The following is an 18,014-nucleotide window of genomic DNA, read 5'->3' on the forward strand; positions in this document are numbered from 1 at the left end:
TGAGATCACACATGTTCTTACACTATCTGTAAAATAGTCAACCAGATCACAGTTAAAATGTTTTTCATATATTAGGCTGAAGGCTGGTTTGTAGTAATAGACCATCTTAATATAGGAACAAATTATATGTCTTAGTGTACCATGAAATCATGTATCTGTTATACGATCAAAACATCTGCAGTATGTAGCATTTCTGCTGCATCAAATTATGAGCAGTGTTTTGAATTAAAAGAGAGTATTCCTTCTTTTTCTTCCTATTTGTCCCCTCTTTTTTCCTTTTTCCTTTAACTTCTCAGATAAATCACTAAGCATCTGGGATATGTGGGTTGGTAAGAAGATGAAGAAGCATTGAAATCCAGGGGAATAATTCTGCTTAATTTTGGGAGGGTTTTATAGACAATAGAACATAGAGGCATGGAAGGCAGTCTGGATAAGTCTTCTGGAGGTCATTCATTCCAGCTTCCTGCTCAAAGCAGGGTGAGCTGTGAAGACAGACTAGGTTACTGAGGGCTTTACCAGCCAGGTCTTAAAAACTTCTAAGCATGGAGATAGATTGCGCAAACCTTTTGGGCAACCTCTTCCATTATATGAAAACATGAAAAAACACTATTTTTTGCCAACAGATAACTTGTTACTTATAGTAGAAACTCAATATGGATTCTTCTCTCCACTGGTGTCTGGTGATGTGGTCTTGATTTGTACATTGCTGTGGGTAGTCAAAATCTGCTGTTAGTCTGCATTGGGCAGAACTTTGAACAATTAAACAAGAAAATTGTTCCCTTAGCCTAGAAGTGGTTTTGATGATACATCCACTAGGTTATTGTATCTGTATACTTGAAGGCCTCTTTGTTTTGGTTCATATATTTATAAAATTTGATGGACCAAAGCTGTTTTCCAAATATTAACAATTTTCTATCTTAAATTCTTGGTCCATAACCCATAGTGACTGACCATCCTAGTGGCTAATTTTTGTAACATGTAGAATTGTGAGCATAGAATGGTTGTATTTTCTTACTCTTTACTTGCAAATTAAAGAGTAAATAACCTTGTTGTGGGTAAGAAGGAAGAAAGATTGACCACCCTGACATATGCAAAGATGAGTCAATGGGATTAAAAGAAGGCACTTCTCTTGCTCTTCCTGCTTTTTTTAAGCACTGAACTCTGTAAAATCTTCTGTGCAGATCTGTGAAGTACACAGTGTTTCCCCTGGATTCATGTAAGTATTGGAGGATGTGAAGTAATGAAAATCTACTTCTTTGGAGCAGATACATGAGCATCTATGTACTTCAAGCTGGAAAGAATGGAGAGGGAAAGGCTTTAAGGGTATACCCTTGTTTTGGGGTTCTAGCTGATTTTAGTTTTCTGAGGCAAGGATGAGGTTACTTTGCTGAAACAAAAACTTTCATTATGTACTCCAACAGAGTTGCTGCCAACAACAGTTTTCATATCCTGTTCCTGTGGTCCAGTCAAGCACCTAATAGACCAAAGTTATGAGGAGAAGTCTGTTAAAAAGAAAAAGACAACACTCATACCTAACTTTGCCAAGAAGTGCATTGTAGACAGCAACCAGTTTCTGATAATGTAATACCTTTTTGTCCTTTGGTGAAATCCCTTATTTCTCATTTTAGTTTTAATAATATTTTAGTGTAGGCTGTATCTTATTCCTTTGTACTGACAGTGTATTTATAGAAGATGAGATGGAGTTAGGCTCTGTTTTCAGTCAGCAGTTTCCATTCTGCCCTAGAAGCCTCTATCTGTCTTTGTATGGAAATGCTCACTTTCATTTCCCTTTGCTGCTGCTGTTTAGAATACTAGAGACATGCAGATAATGATAATCAATAGTGTCTGGGAGCAGCGAGATAAGTCCAAGTCCAAATAGATGTTAAAATTGTATTTTTGATAGAGGTTTGATTAGTTTGGCTTCTAGCCTGTGCTTCTAGGAGAGAATCAGATATATGAAATTCTGTATATTTTCCAGCTCTGAGAAACAGCTGCCCTTAAAAGCCAATCTGTACAATTATAATTTGTGCAAAAAACACTTTTTTTCTTTCCCCCATTTTTTTATACCTTCCAGTCCTTTGGAAATAGGAAACAGAAAAATGTCTTACAATGTTGATGATAAGAGTAAATTATCCTACTCCTACAGGGCTGCTAAGCAGACAAGGGTGCTCTTTATAACCGTAGGAGGTATTGTCTGCCAGCCTCCTCCTTGTGACTTCCTCAGCATTTAGGAACTTTTTACTGGATTTCAGCAGCCTCTGCTCCCCAGCCTGCTCTAAATGGAGCATTCCCTTTAACTTGTAAACCATTGGTGTCTTGGTATCTCAGCCCAGCAGACAGTTCTGCAGGGTGAGGGTTCCTGCCTGTCCATACTGGCTGTTGTTCTCCATCCTTCCTGTGGCAGCAGTGAGGACCAGTGTTCATTCAACCAGCAGAGAAACCTAATCAGAAATTAAGTGAATAATGACAGATCAGCTCTCTGACACTGACAAACAGAGTCCACATAGCTATGAGAATTCTATGTATTTTCTTTGAAGAAGAACTTTTTTTCACAATCTTTTAACATACACTAAATGCCTAAGCTTGTACTTAGGTAGTGAACGTTAACAAGATGTTCACATTGTGATCTTGCTTTTAACTTCACAATTAGCGAATGGCCAGCAACTGCTGTTAACCACCCACATCTCTTTTTGATTAAAAAGTTCAATTTTGTAAATATTAAGACTTTCACCTGATTTTTATTTACATTGTGTTGCCTCAAGCTGTGTTATATGATAAAGAAATGATTGCTAGTTAGCTGGGACTTAATGAGCTCCTTGACTTGCATTTGAGATGCTTGGCCAAACGGTTTCAATTTATTTGATTTACAGAGATCAAACATGATACTTTTTTCCTTTTTTTTTTTTTTTCTTTTTAATTTATTCACTAATGTAGAAGATAACTTTGGAGTAAGTCAAACTGAAAGTCGAACTGATTTGTGGTCATACACTATTATTGCACCACTTCATCAGAACCAGAATTTGTCAGGTAAATTGTAATTTCACACAGGACTTTATTTTATTTTCAAAATGCCGTTATAGGGTTGCCTTTTTCGGCTGATCTAAATTCTCTTCTTGGGTGCCCAGAGGAGCAAACAATACTTTCATAATGAAAGAATGCAAATTGCATTCTGTTTTCTAAAAAGCAATAAACAATTTTTAGTATAACATAGCAGTTTCTAAGAAGAATTATTTGCTAAGTGTTTTGGTAATCAGACACAAACTAATTATTTTGGAAGTAGCTTTAGATGGTGCTTTGCTACAGGATATAATTATCAGCTTAAAATCCTTATATGATGTCTGATTCTTGATTAGCTTTTGCAAGGTACAACTTTTTGTATAGGTGTCTAATATTGAGAACCATGGATTATATTGTATATATAAATACAATTCTTCCATAATAAATCTTTTTATTTGTAATTCCAAGAGTAATTTCTTCTGACTGGAGTCTGCTTATGGTGCTCAATACAATTGCAGTCTTTCACCCAGCACTTTTCTGAAGTCCAGATAATTATGCAGTTTTAGAAATAAGTCAGGTTAAGGGCAATTTAATTTGCAGCAAGGTCTTTGTGACTTTTGCATGTTTTTAGTTCTGACACTTTCCTTGGTAAAGTGATGAGAAAGAGCAGAGTTATTTCACAGATCACAGAATTTCCCATACTTCTGAATATTTTATGTAGAAATGTCCATACCCTATATAAGTTATGAGGACAACTGTGAGTTTATGAAGCACAAAAATGATATCTTTGTACAGAAAGTTTCAGTGTAGTGTTGATAATCTTCTTCTTAGAGTAATTTAACAAGTACTAAGATTAACTTTAGTTTTTAGACCAAAATTTAAACAGATTCTTTAAGTTGTGGGCTGGCACAGGGAAAAAAAAAACTGTTTGGGCTCTATCTTCTAGAACAAATAAATATGTATATCTGCAGCTTTTTTAGTCACAAGAAGACACTGACATCTGTGAGATGCTATGATGTGACCAGGGCTTCTGTTAAGCCAGTGTATTTCTGATAGGCACCAATGACAGTCATTCCTTACTTCATGCACAATTAAACCTTGCACAACAAAGAAACCTGTGAAAAATATTGGCAAGGTCCATTGCTGTATTTTCAAGCTAGCATCAGGTGTTAGCTAAGGCATCCACTGATGTCTTAAACATCCCAAAATCTCCTTTCACCTCAGCCAGGATACTCCTATTGCCCTTAAAAAAAAAAATAAAATCCCACACCACAGTCTTGTTCTCATCACCTGCTTTATACAGGAGATCTGCTACTTTCAGGCCTTACCTGCTAAGAGTTTACTGCTGGGTAGCTGATGCACAGCCCAGCATGGGGCAGGGTTTTTTGCTCTCTAGATAAAAGGCAGTTTTTCAGACACTGCAGAGTGGATGCAGACAGGGCAGGAGTGAAGAGAGAAGCTCTCAGGCCTCTCAGTGGGCAGAAAGGACTGCAGTGGTATGAGAGATGTCTGGGGAGAAGAAAAGCAGTGATTTTGTAGGACTGTGGGAGGCTGTTGTAGAGTTGTAGTTAGTATTCAAGTGTTGGCTGGATTTTTATATGCTAAATTTGAGTCTAGAAAGTTTCTGCACCTTGTCATGGGATAATAGTGATGTCCTTCCTTACAGAACAGGTCAGTCCTTTAAAACTGTCCTATGTTTCTGTCAACCTGAAAAGTGTTTCATGCCTTTTATAGCAGAAAAATTCAAATAACCACACTTAAGGCTTATTCACATGTGCTTTTAGTTTCTAGTACCTGTAAATACCAGAATATATCTTCCTTCAGCTGTCCTCCCCCCAAAAAAAGTTTGTTTTCTAATTGATTTTACCCTCTTAAAGGGGAAGAAAGATCTGCCCCTGTCTGTTCTTGAGTAGAATAATTCAAACCAGATATTTCAATGAAGAAATAAATTGTCATTTCCTACAGGATTTTGGATGTTGCCTTTTATTCATGAGATGTCACTCTTGATTATATGCATATAGGATTTTAATATGAAGTTATATCAGTAGTTATATTTTCATAATGATGTGCTTCATTGCTATTTGACCTCCATTCAAAAGGTTTGGAAAGGTCTTGCTCAAGACAAAAAACTTCAGTACTTTGGGAAATAGTGCTGCAACCTCAACTGTTCCTCCCAAGATTACTTCTGTAATCCTCTTGTGAGAAATTCAGAGCTAAAATGAATGGTGTTTGTCAGGCCAGTTTGGATTTTCAACTTAATAACATGGGTTCTGATGAAAAAGGAAGTCCTTTCATCACCCCAGGTGCTTCAGTTCTGGTAGCATGCAGTGATGGTATTTAAATAGGTTGGAAAAGAGAGTGTTTTAGCTCCTGTAAACAAATGGTTTTTTTCTATAATGGCAGAGTTTACTTTGGGAAAAAAGTCTCTCATTGGCCCAAAGATTTTTGATTTGTTCTCATTTACTCTAATGATAGAAGAGTGATGGAAAGAATATTAAAACATCCTCAGAAAAGCAAGTTACCTTTTTACCATGCTTAAGTATCTGACTCTGAACAATGTTTAGAAGCCATGAAAGCTATATAATTAAATACTTTGAATTATTTTTGTTTGTAGCTATACTGAAAAAATACCAGGGAGAAATGGTATGTTGGCGGCATTAATACATTTTTCAGTACTTGAGGTATTGCAGTATCCTTCTTATGCAGCTATTGCACGAGGAAAATTAGCTTTGACATACACATTTAAAAGAAAGCCAAGTGGATCATCTGAAAACCATGAAACTATTCAAAGCTTTATTTGTCCAGTATATGCATTAGGAAAAAAACTCTGAAGGATAGTTAGGCACTTTCAATTTTAAGATGAAAGTTACATGTGGATTTTTCTATCATAGAGCTCTTTATGCATATGTGGTTTCTGTTTTGCATCTGCATGAGGGAATTGGACATTTAGGGTTTCTAGTAGACTGAGAGAGTGTCAACACTGATGGACTCGTGGATTTACTTGTGTTTTCTGAGTTGGCATCCTGGTAGACCTGTCCCGTGCATCACCTCTTGTACTGAGAGGCCTGACTGGGAATCAGCAGAGAAGCTGAGAATCAATCACCCATCTACCCTGCTCTGTCTTATGCCTTCTCTGAAGATAGAAATCATGGACTCTGTGATTTTGGCTGCAGATCTTTCTTTCAAGCTGCTTTGTTTTCTAGGACAGTTTTTGGCATTCAGTGAGTGAAGGAACAGCAATAGAATGGCTGCTGTTAGCACAAAGAAATAAGGAAGTTGTTCTGGGCTTTATAAAAGGACATCCTCTAAGCTTTTAATTTTACCTTGCCTGTGTTTCTTCCCATAAATACTCTTTTGGAGCTTTAATGAAGTAATTAATGGTGTTTTGACATTCGCTTGAGTTCTAGATCCAAGGGAGTTAATCTTGCCTGAACACTCAAAGCCAAATATATCCGGCATTTAACTTGCACTTGTATTGAAATCACCCATGCATTTGACTCATCATGTTTTATACTACCAGATGAGAGTAAAATTTGTCTACTTTAGTGTTAAGGAATAAAAATAAATCTTTTCTACCAAAGGCTGTTGTATTATTAATTTATTTTTTAATCTTTTTTTAAGGAGAGATTCTATGTCTTCAGGTAGGTGAATACAAAACAAATCATTTTTACAGCCACATTTCCAGACTGATGATTAAGTTTATTAATGTGTCTGACTGCTAGCTTATATGTGCATTTGAATGAATCCCTGTGAGCAAGCTGAGTAAGTTAACGACCCTTAGCATGAATTAGTTACCTGTTCTTATGGCATGATAGTATTTTATATTTCTTCTTTAGCAATTTGAAATAAAGTTTTGCTTAGACAATCACTTGTTTCTCTGCAGCATTTTTCATCCTGAGGTGTCTTCAGCAGCCACTGTGAGGCTATTCCCGTGGAAAAGCCATAGGAGAAGAACAACCCTGTTTATGGCTCACTGGTAGTGAATTTTTTGTTTTGAAGCTTAGCTGCTTTTTTCCCCCATTTTTGGAGTTTTTGAGGGAGAACCCTCTTAGCAGTTCGTCAGAGGAGGTTTCTCTACTAATAGCTGCCAGGACAAGGTTCTTAGGGGTTCCTGCACCCCAGTCACTCCAGCTGCAGAGATGCAGGTCAATATGGAAATGAACACTCTTCTCTCTCTCTCTCTCTCCATATATATATATATATATATATATATATATGATAGATACATATTTTGGCCATAAACTCGTTACCAGGAAGAACTTCCTTATGTTGAGAATGGCAGGTTGCTCAGGGAGGTCTCATCTCGACACATAAAGTTTGACCCTGCCTTGGCAGGGATGTTGGACTAGATGTTTTCCAGAGGTTTTTCCCCTCTAACCCCTTCTATTCTGTGAGTCTGTGATATTTTAAATAGAAATGTAATAGCATCTCCATAATACAGGATGGACTGCCCTATGCAGGAGTAATTGTTTATGTAAAAAGGCAGAGAAATCTTCAGGTCTCTTTGAATGAGCAATAATTCGTGTGTTTGTTTTTTTTGTGCTCTAGGAAGGTATTTCTGTGCCTGTCCTAAAATGAGAGAGCTCTCGGGACACCTTTTCAGCTGTCTTCTCTGCTGAGGCTGTCCTGAGAGATTAGATCTCTAGGATCTAATCTCTCAAGCTTTCAGGCTGTCCATCCCAGATACTTTCTCACCTTGAAAGGATTGATTCTCACCATCACAGAAGCATCTGGGAGTTGCTGCTTGTCCTTTCATTTATTCCCATACTTTGTATTACAAGCTTCAAGGCTAGTTGTTCAGATTCAGTCTGGTGTCTGTGCCACAGCTGTCTGATTTGTGATTAGATGTTCATAATTTCCAACTTCGGAAATGTTTACATGGATGTGCATCTTCATTTTAGTGCTATAGGCATTATATAAAAATTCTCAGGCCAACTAAAATAACCTTGGTCAGTAACATGAGTAGATATTGAAAAAAAAAAAAAGTAATCCTCAGACTAAAAGTTTACAGCCTACTGAGAAAAAGTAAGAGGAGAATAAAAATAGGATTCAACAGTACTTTTTCTTATAGGAATCTGTTTCTTGAGATAATGAATATATAAATTGACTTCCAGACATTTTAGCTATAAACAGGAAAATTCTGTAATAATACTGAGGCTATATGTTTAGTAGAAATGTCAGCTTCTAGCTGATGTTAAAGGAGGTGTTGTATGGTTAGCACTCTGGGGCTGTGACAGGAGAAATATCCCTTGCAAATGATGTAAGGGAAGAGTTACTTCTGGTATCACCTCTTAATAAGCTGTCTTCCTAACTGCTCATGCAGTGACAAGGTTTTTTAATGTGGGAACACTAAACTTCCTGTAAATGAGGGAAAATAGTACTGAACCATGCCTTAGAGAGTCTCCAATGTATACACAATTTCTGGAGTTTTGTTTTATTCCTAGAAGCACTGTAAACTCGTGTTCCAGTCAATCTGGCACAGTCTTCTCACTGTACTGTGTCTTTTCTCAAGAGGCTGGAGACAGCAGAATCTTGTCTGAAACACCTGTGCCTCCTTTGGGAAACTTTTCTGAATGATATTTCACGTTTACCATACTAGAGTAACTACTTTGCCTTAAAGATGGATAGCAGACTTTCTGTGAAAACTGGTGTTTTCACACGTGTTTGATGATAGCAATCTCTGTGTTTCCAGGAGAGCAGAGGCTGGAAGTTTGTAACTTCTAGCAGTAGGAGAAAGTCTCCCTGGCTCTGCAGCTGTTCTAAACAACTGGGTCAGGACCCTGGCTGCAGAAGTGGATGAGTGAGTTCTGTTGTGGGAAGTGTTGGACACTTCGGGTCAGGGCGTGGGATCAGAAGAAAGACTAAGCAAAGTGTTATTTGTTGACTTCACCCTGTCCTGGACAAAGGCACCCATCTGCTGGCCTAACCTATATACTTACCTCTACCTGCATCTGGGAGGATACAAAGATTCCTGAGGCCCTTTTAGCCTTCCAGCAGCTGCCCCTTAAACTGTGCGAGTGCCAGTGACATGACCTTGACGTCAAAGGTGACTGTAAGACTGACAACAAAGATGGTCCAGGATGACACATCCAATGTGGCCAGCAAGCAAAGACCTCATTGTGGACAGAACTGCTAACTGCATGAAGGATTTTAAACTAGATTTTTGGGCTGAAGAGCTCGTGTCTTTTGGGTCTCACTCCATAGATCAGAACCTTCATAAATAGCAAAGTCAAATTCTCATGGAACAACACAAATCTGAAATTTGCCTTCTTATACATTAAATCTATTCTTCAGTCCTTACTCAACTATTTGGGATTTTTTATTTTGTGGATAGGTATCTATACATCACACCACCACTGACCCCTGGAAATAGATGGAAATACAGAACATTCGCCAGCTTATGCTATAGAATGGAACGGAAAGGGGGGAAATTTGATTTAATTTCTGCTATCCTCTAGCTTCTCTACATCATATTTACAGAACTTTATCAGCCTGAAGTCTGTCTAATTAAGTCAGCAATATTTAATTATTTTGAAAAAAATATTGACATGACATTCAAGGTGCTTTTGCTTACTTAATGTGATTCTCATTAACGTTTATTGCCCTAATTGTGTATATTCCCTTTGGTTTCAACACCCCAAAGAAATTCTTACCAGTGATTAGTAAGACAAGAAAACATTTTGCCTGATATTTTTGGAGAGTGAGTAGAGTAAGCAGAAGGAGAGGGGATTTCCTTTTGAAGCAAGGATGACTTCAGGAAAATGAAAAACACTGTGAGCTACTTTAGGACATAAATATGCATATACCAACAAGGTTTGCATGCTAATCTTTTGGTTGTTTTGGATATGGTAATCTCTGTGCAGGTGGTGGAAGAGGAGGAGGGTGAAAGACTTTTTCTAAGGAGGATCAGGACATGAGTCATAACTCATTTAAGGCCCATCACTTCCTGCCTAGGGTGAGTGTGGGAGGGTATTCCCTAGGCAGAATCTGAAACTAAGCTGTTTTTAAGGTGACAACCAGTATCTATTTCAGCAGGGTCTGGGGGAAGCTGAGAGAGAGAATAAAATCACCCAATTCTTTGATCTTCTTATTCACCAAATATTAACAGTGCAGCTGGGACTTCCACAGTATTCATTGTAGGCGTACAGATTAGTGCTTGAGCACTTTAAATAATTCTGGGGGCTTTTCCATCTCTCCATTGATTACCTAGGGACCTTACATTTTTGACTTAAAAGATACTTTCTTTAGATGGTTCAGTAGGCTCTGTAAATAGTTCTGAAGCTTTTTGCCCTGCCTAGGTGTAGGAAGAACACTCATAAAGTTAAGAAGACAAAGACTTGAGTGAACAAAAATAAGTAAAAGTTAAGCTATTTTGTGTGTGGATATAATTTTGGTGGCAAAGTTGGGGTGGAAGGCATTTTTATAGTTAGCAACTGAAGAGTTTGACATTTACAGTGTGGAAGACAGCACTGTGATGAGTGTGAAAAGTCTGTCTTAATGGTATCCCTGAATTCCAATAAGCAGATGTGAAAATCAAGATATAATTAGATTAAAAATGTTTACAGTATGGCTTATTACAGACTTATTTTTTCATTTCTATTAATAAGAAAATGACACTTTGCATCCATGTCCTGGATTTATCTGAAGGATGTATTCTTAGTATTTATTGTGACTAATTCTATAAATAATAAGAGTTTGTCATTATTATCCTTCCTTCTGTCACAGCATCATGTGCTTTCCTTGTGTTTTCATCCTGTCTAGTAGTGGTGCAAACATTGTAGTTTCAACCAGTAAGAAGGGCAAACCTGGGATTTGTCAACTGATCTGTTGCATCGCAAATGCCAAGAGAAAGAGAGGCAGAAAATTAAATTGTTTTCAGTGGCACTTCTGACCAGTGCTAACATCTTTTTTCTCCTCTATAATCATCTACTGATTCACTAATTTGAATCATAATGTGATTCTAATCACATCTAATTGTGCAGTTTAATATTTATATTTTTTACTTAAAAACAGTGCTGCTCTATACCCCCAGTGGTCTGACTTTCATCACCCCATGATACTTTTTTCTGAATGACAAACTCTGTGGCAAATATCCAGATTTAAGTAGCAGGATTCTTATGGTACAATCTTGATGTTTTCAAAGGAAGTCTTGGGTAAAGGTTTCTTATATATTCCTTTTGATTGGTTCCTAGGGCGTTTAAGTGTTTTTTCTACATGTGTTAAAGTGTTTTTTCTCTAAACTCTGTTTAGGAGAATTGTTGCATGCTTATTCAGTATATTGTGTCCTGAAAAAGGCAGTGTAAGGGAAATCTCGGACTTCACACATGAGATGAAAATGTTTTTTCTACTCTAATGTTACTTGAGCTACAAGGAACCCCAGGAGGATCTCACAAAACTGCATGGGCAGAAGTGTGGCAAGATCTGATTTCATGTAGCTCTAATGTAGCCCTAGGGGGCTGCATTCGAGGACAAATAAACCAGTGCATGTCCAGAAGATGCTGAACTGAGCATGGCCAATTACAACTCAGAAACACACTTTGGTTTCCCTGTGGTGAAATCATTATTTCTTTCTACAACAGTGACATCATTTTCCTACTGCATGTAACTTTCTTATGCCTTTGCAGCTTTTTTCTTCCTCTCTGAAGGATATAGGGGAGGTCAGTGGGACTAGAGGGTGGCTTTGAAAATCAAACAGCAGCTTTTTGCAGAGAGACTCAAAGGGCTGAAACTCTTCTGTCTACAGCTGAGAAGGCTGACAGGGAGGAGTATTGCTGAAGTTTACAAATTATGAAGGTAGTGGGTACCTTACCCACTACCTTCATAATTTTGTAATGAGTTTGTACCTTCATTCAATAAATGCCACACCACCAGAAACAGGGACACTCAAGGAAACTTCTAGGTGATTGAAAATGGAAGCAATGCTTCCGTATATAACTTTTGGAGAGCTTCCTGAACCTTTTGTCATCGGGAGTGATGAGGGCAGAGGTTCTAAAAGGTTTGGGCAAGTTGCTGGAGAGCAGATCCGTAATTTGACATTAATAGGATTTTGTCTGGATGTATCTTATAACACGTCACACATTTCCTCAGGCTCCACAACTATCATTGGATATGTTTGCTTTGGAGACCAGCCGGGTCTCAACATTTTACCCAAAAAATCTCTTCTACTGTCCCTTTCACACCCACCATTCTGGACTATATGGACCAAATTCTAGGGGAGTTTAATGTTGTCATTTTCTTTTTCAAATTTGTTTTTATTTGGGCTTTTCCCCCCTTTCAGAATCTGCTGGTAGTAATGTCCAAGTACTATAATGATTCCAAGGCTAAGTAGAGTCTGTAATACTTACAGAAACACTAGCTAAAGATCATTAGATATCTAAGTACATGCTGTCTCATTTTTCTCTCCTTGTTGCCTAAACAGACTGCTGTGAATAAATAAATATTTAAAGTATCTGTATCTAGGTCAGAGTATCTTTATCACTGAATGCTCACATTGCATAATTAACAGCTTCTGTGCACCAAATAAAGCATCAGCTTTTATCTTTGCATGAAGTCAGAGTTAAAACTAGTAGCAGACTCAGTGTGGAGATAAATAGGAGGTCTTAGCAGACTTTCTTCAAATTGTGTTATCCCAATATCTAGGCAAAATTGTGATATGCATGCATTATTGAATTCTCTTTATTTGTTTACATACTACTTGCCATGTTTTTTTCAAGACAAGAAACCAATTTCAACTCTTGCAATTTAGGTTATCAGAGCCTAACAGTCCTATGAAACATATGTTTTATTTGGGCAATCGATACAGAGCAATTATATGACTGTGTTGTGGAGAGGCCCATGCCTATAAATTAGTGAAAATCCTGTCTGGGAAGCTCTAGTTTCTTTTCATCTTACATAGACAAAAATGGTGCTGGGGTCTTGTTCAAATCCAAATAGACCAACAAAAACCCCATTCATAACTGGGCAAGGACATTTGCATTACTTTTCCAAGTATCCTGTTCACAAAATATCAGTTCAACTCTGTAGATCAAAATAACCAATAAAATATTTAAGACTATATTTTAATTTGCTCTAGAATAAATTTTGAACTGTTAATTAATTTTTAAATTTTCTTCAGTAATGGTAATATTATGTAGAAGATGCTTATCATGTGACATTTGGGACATACAATTAAGGCCAAGGTTGTCTGGCAAGGTTAATCAAGTTCACTGTTAATAAAAGGTTTTCCAGTACTTACAGTTTCTCTGAAAGGTTAATAGCACTCAAGTAGGAAAGATGATTAATAGGGAAGCAGTCATTGACTGAAGTTGCATTGTACAGCTGCACATCACATTATTAAATAAACTTTCTTGATAGAGATTTCCTCATTAATATATGGTGTGTATTTATTTCTTCAAATGTCTTACTATTTATGGTATTGGCAGTGTACATTGAAAGTTTGGCCTATGTACATGTACTGAATGGAGTGGATTTATGTTAGCTCTTCCCATTGTGTACACTGTGACTAGCTTGAATATTGTATGCACTTCCTTTCCTCTTTATTTTCAAGTCTTATTGTAGGTTTTACTTGGGATTTTGGTATTGGAAGTCCCTGAATAAAATTACTCACGAGAGACATTTTAACCAGTGCTGAAAACTCAAAACTACATACGCTTTATTTTCCAAACTTGAATGCAAGGAAAAGCCATATTAAATTCTCAGCTTCGATTGTTTTGGAAATTGCTTAAGGGTCCATCCACTGGTTGATTTAGGAAAAAAAACAAAGTCTGTATTTTAAAATTTTATAGTTTTCAGTGTTGTTTTTGACAAGTTTGAATTATTTCTTAATAAATTTAATTCATATAATCATTACTCTAGATTTTGGGTTAGTTTTCATATTTTTATGATAACCATATTATATAAATGAGTATATAGTAAGTTTAATCAATGAGTACAAGCAATTAGTATAAGTGATATCTTACAAATCAATATTGGAATCAAATAAACAAGTTTAGGACTTCATAAAAATATTTCAGAGAACAAAATATTTCACTATCTGAGCTTGTACATGATTTTTGAGAGCTTTTTCTGTAGTACAAAGATTTAAAAAAAAAATTTAGTGAGATTCTATACACATTGTACATATGTACACATTGAAGTTATTCAGACACAGTTTTTGAAAATATTTATTTGATTGGATTTTTTTTTATTCAGCTGAAGCCAGTGTAGAGTATTTGTCTGTTGACTGGCCTGGCTCTCTACCTTCATTATTATTTGTTTTTAAGAATATTGACACACTACAGAGAGTGATATGCTAATTACTTTCTCTGCTCTTCAAATGACCTTCCATCCTAATTTTAATATTTATATGATTATAAAACTGCTGCTTACCGCCTCCCCCAAAAAAAATTTGTTAAAAAAAATTAGCAGTCAGTAAGACTTTTGACTAAAACTAATTTTAGCAGGTGTTTGAGCTTTTTTGTGGGCACTGTGCTGACAGAAAAACAAGTGAACAGCTTGGCCAGTTGTCTGAGAGGCAGTCTTGTGCTCTACCAGAGCAAAATCAATACAAAAAGCCTGTGAGGCCTGATGGTGCATTGGGAGTTGTTTGAACATGTAATATGGCTTTTGGACCTGTGCAGCTTTTATAAGTCCACTTACTGCAGACAAATTGAATGCAAAAATTATTTCAGTGGTAGCTGAGTTTTGTCATAAAATTATTTGAAAATGTCTACTGCATTCTACAAGAGAAATAATTTCAAAAATAGGTGCCTTTTCTTCCTCTTTTTATTCAGATTTTCTCTTTTTTGATACCCTTATTTTTTACTTGATGTTTTGTTGCACATATTCTGAAACTAAATTCTCCATATATTTGCAAAAACTAGTGATTTTTGAGGGATTTGCATATGTTGACTGGGAAAAGGAGTGAGTTGGGAAGAGCAAGATACAATAAATGAGTTTTTAAAACTTGTGGTTTGCAGAGTTCTGTGAGAAATCCAAAGGATTTCACTACCACAGTGTGGGTCATGTCAGCATAGTCATTTGCATGATACATGATAGGGATTTTACAGCATGCAGACAATATGAGAGGGTTTTAAAATATTATTTTATTGATCTCTTTTATGAATGTTAATTAATCCTCTGTGTAATCTATGGACAAGGGAGAGAAAATATCTTAAAACTAAAGCTAAATAGCACAGCCTCCACTGAAATAGAGGAGTGGTGACATTTTCTTTTGCAGCTGTGTCTTTCTTGCTGTGAAACAGGAGGCAGGAGGTTTATCAAAAGGTCCAGCAGTATCTTAAGAAAGCTCCACACATCCTGCCCTTTAATTAAATCTGGTTTTTACCTCCTGTATGATGTGGAAGCAATTTATTTCCATCACAGTCTTATCCTTCAGAAGTCCTGTTGAATTTATGTCAGAAATTAAGTCCTGTTGAATTCATGTCCAAAAGTGTTCATGTATAAAAGTGATTTCAGTCATGAACTGGGTATGGCTCTTCTGTTTTGTCCTAACTTGAAATTTGTTGATTCTTCCACTTTCCCACATTTAGTTACTAGTCTTGGTTCATAAACTTGGGAAACTTTGGGAATCTCTGCAGGCCATTTGTGTTCAGTGCACAGTGGCTCCTTAGTGCTGCAGACACCTTTATTCTTTTCCCAGTCTGCTCCTTTCAAGCAACTCTGCCTGTGTAAAGATAAGAACTGGAACAAATCCTGCAAGCCTGAGAGGCACCAGGTCTGTCTGAAGCAAAATTCCCTTTCTTAGAGTCAGAGATAAGAGTAGCAAGGACAGTGATTTGAAAACTGCCACTATTTGCATCTGCTACACCCATTACCTGCCTGCTGCTTTCCTGATCGGTGACCAAAGCTGAGTGCTAGGACTTCCCTGTCCTCTTCCAGCCTTGATCCTGGATGCCATTAGTTGCTTCCAGAAAACCATTTTTTTCATTACTGTATTATCTCAACAATTTAGATCCAAGTCCTTTATTTCATTTGGTTTACATTGAAAGGTTTTACCTCGGCTGTCTGGAAGTAATCAGGGATGGATCCTGCAGGTTACTTCACAGGGGCACCTGCAAACAACCTTTCAGCTCAGCAGGCTCAGACTTGGTTATGTGTGACAAAAGGTAGCTGTAAAGGAAAAAAATAAGCATTGCTGTCACACAGAATGAAAAAATACTTTGGATTTCATGTTACAGAAAGAAGAGCAAGTATTTAGATATGTGTAGCATCATTTTAGTCATTAAATGTAGAGAAATTTATAATACTAATGGCTATATATGTAGTTCCATTTTGATGTTACTGTGAATTAGAAAGCTGCAGGGAAGCTAAAATAATAAATAGTAATAAAATAGTCACATGGAGGAACTACCTGTTTGAACATTGTGAAGGTAAAGAACAATAACTTACAGCAGTTCTGCATTCATCTATTCACAAGTTGATCTTGTTTCTTGAGCATAGGGTATCTGACTTTGTTTAGTGTAGATGTGTGCTTTAGCACAGCACCTGGCAGCATTCATACCTTTTTTACCTTAAGTTTCATATTAGCCATATTTTTTCTAGCATACATTTTTTCTTTTGGACCAAAATACACTGCTACATTACAGCCTTGTAAGTAATTTAAAAAGAGAAAAAACTATTTGAGTAGGAATCACAAAGTATGCTCTCTTTTCCCCACCTGTTAAAATATAGATGCATTCATTTATTCAGATGTATTTCTGTTCTGTGCTGTTCAGGCATACAGATTAAGCAATAGTTTGTCAAGTAAGATAGATAGCATGATGTTTCTGAATAGTAATTTTTAACTCGGATAAGTTTACAGTCTTAAATGATCAGATAAACAGAGCAGCATTGACTTCATGCAGATTCAAGACAGAGGGCAGCACAACCTGAAGATGTGTCTGAGTGCAGTTTGATTTAGCCTCTGGTAGTGGCTGTTTGTAGCCTGACTACTGCAAAAGTGATTTTTCAAAGGTTCGTAATGTGATCAGAGTTGAGCTGATTCTCGCAGTTGGAATCCTGCTAAATGTCAGATCCTTACTTCAAAGCAAGGTACTGCTTGAACTCTTTGACAAGATAGTCACCACTTTTCTTATTATGAATAAAGCAGTGTACTGTCTATTGTCTAGCATGGTCTCTTCAGAAGCAAGGGAGTTATTTGGCTGAAATCCTTAAAGCAGAAAATTGGAGCAGAAAACTTCAGTCTGTCTTTCAGAAGTGGACACTTATACAAGCTACTGAAATCCTCTTAATAAGAATTGTTGGGCAACTTGCATTTTGAGGATGCTCCCACTCTAAGATGATTGCCCTTATCAGAGTGGGAAAAAATAAAGGCAACTTCAAGCATTAAGGAATAAAAATATTTTTAAATGAATAGCTTGATGTCTGATGGTGGTAAGTTTATTTTAGAAAGCTGCTGTAATGTAACACCATTGGGGAAAAAAAAAAGAGAAGTGATGATCTGTCTTTTTTTTCAAACTCCTTATGCACCTAAGTGTAGTCACTCATAAATACTGATTGTTCTGATGATACTTTAAAAATCACAATCATCTTTGTGGAATGAAAACCTGTCTTACTCATGCTTTTGGTCAGTTGAGAATGTTCCAACTGAATTAACTGGCCCTCAAAAGGGGAGTCAATGTCTTTGCCTAGGTTTTACAAGTTTTCAACACCGTATGTGTGGCATTTAAGGGAAACATTGTTTGTTTGGTGAGGACTTCTGATGTATCTGATTTACTGAAAACAGGTTTCTGGTATCTGTAAAGTGTTCTGTAGTGAGATCCCCTGCTGCTAAAATACAAACTGGTTATGTGAGGTTTAAGTGACATGGGAAGCATCTCTAGTGTTGTTGCAATCAGTGAATAGCTATGGTATGGTACAATTACTGTTGCAGCAAGCTGAAAAGTTTTTTGTTACATGAGATTTCTGTATACCTTCTTTTGCAATAATCTCTAATGCTGTAATTTTAAAAAAAACATGACTTTATATTTAAAAGAGTGGGAAGCACTATGTGTGATGCCCATGTAAATGTGAATTGT

General features: G+C 36.8%; 1 protein-coding gene across 13 annotated transcripts in view; it reads left to right on the forward strand.

Annotated features, from left to right (window-relative positions):
- Positions 1 to 18,014, forward strand: part of CADPS2 (calcium dependent secretion activator 2) — a 281,026-nt gene that overhangs the window by 93,043 nt on the left and 169,969 nt on the right. The gene's annotated exons all lie outside the window — the stretch shown is intronic.

The sequence above is a fragment of the Lonchura striata genome, chromosome 1A (assembly GCF_050655825.1).
Source record: "Lonchura striata isolate lonStrDom1 chromosome 1A, ASM5065582v1, whole genome shotgun sequence".
NCBI lineage: Eukaryota > Metazoa > Chordata > Aves > Passeriformes > Estrildidae > Lonchura > Lonchura striata.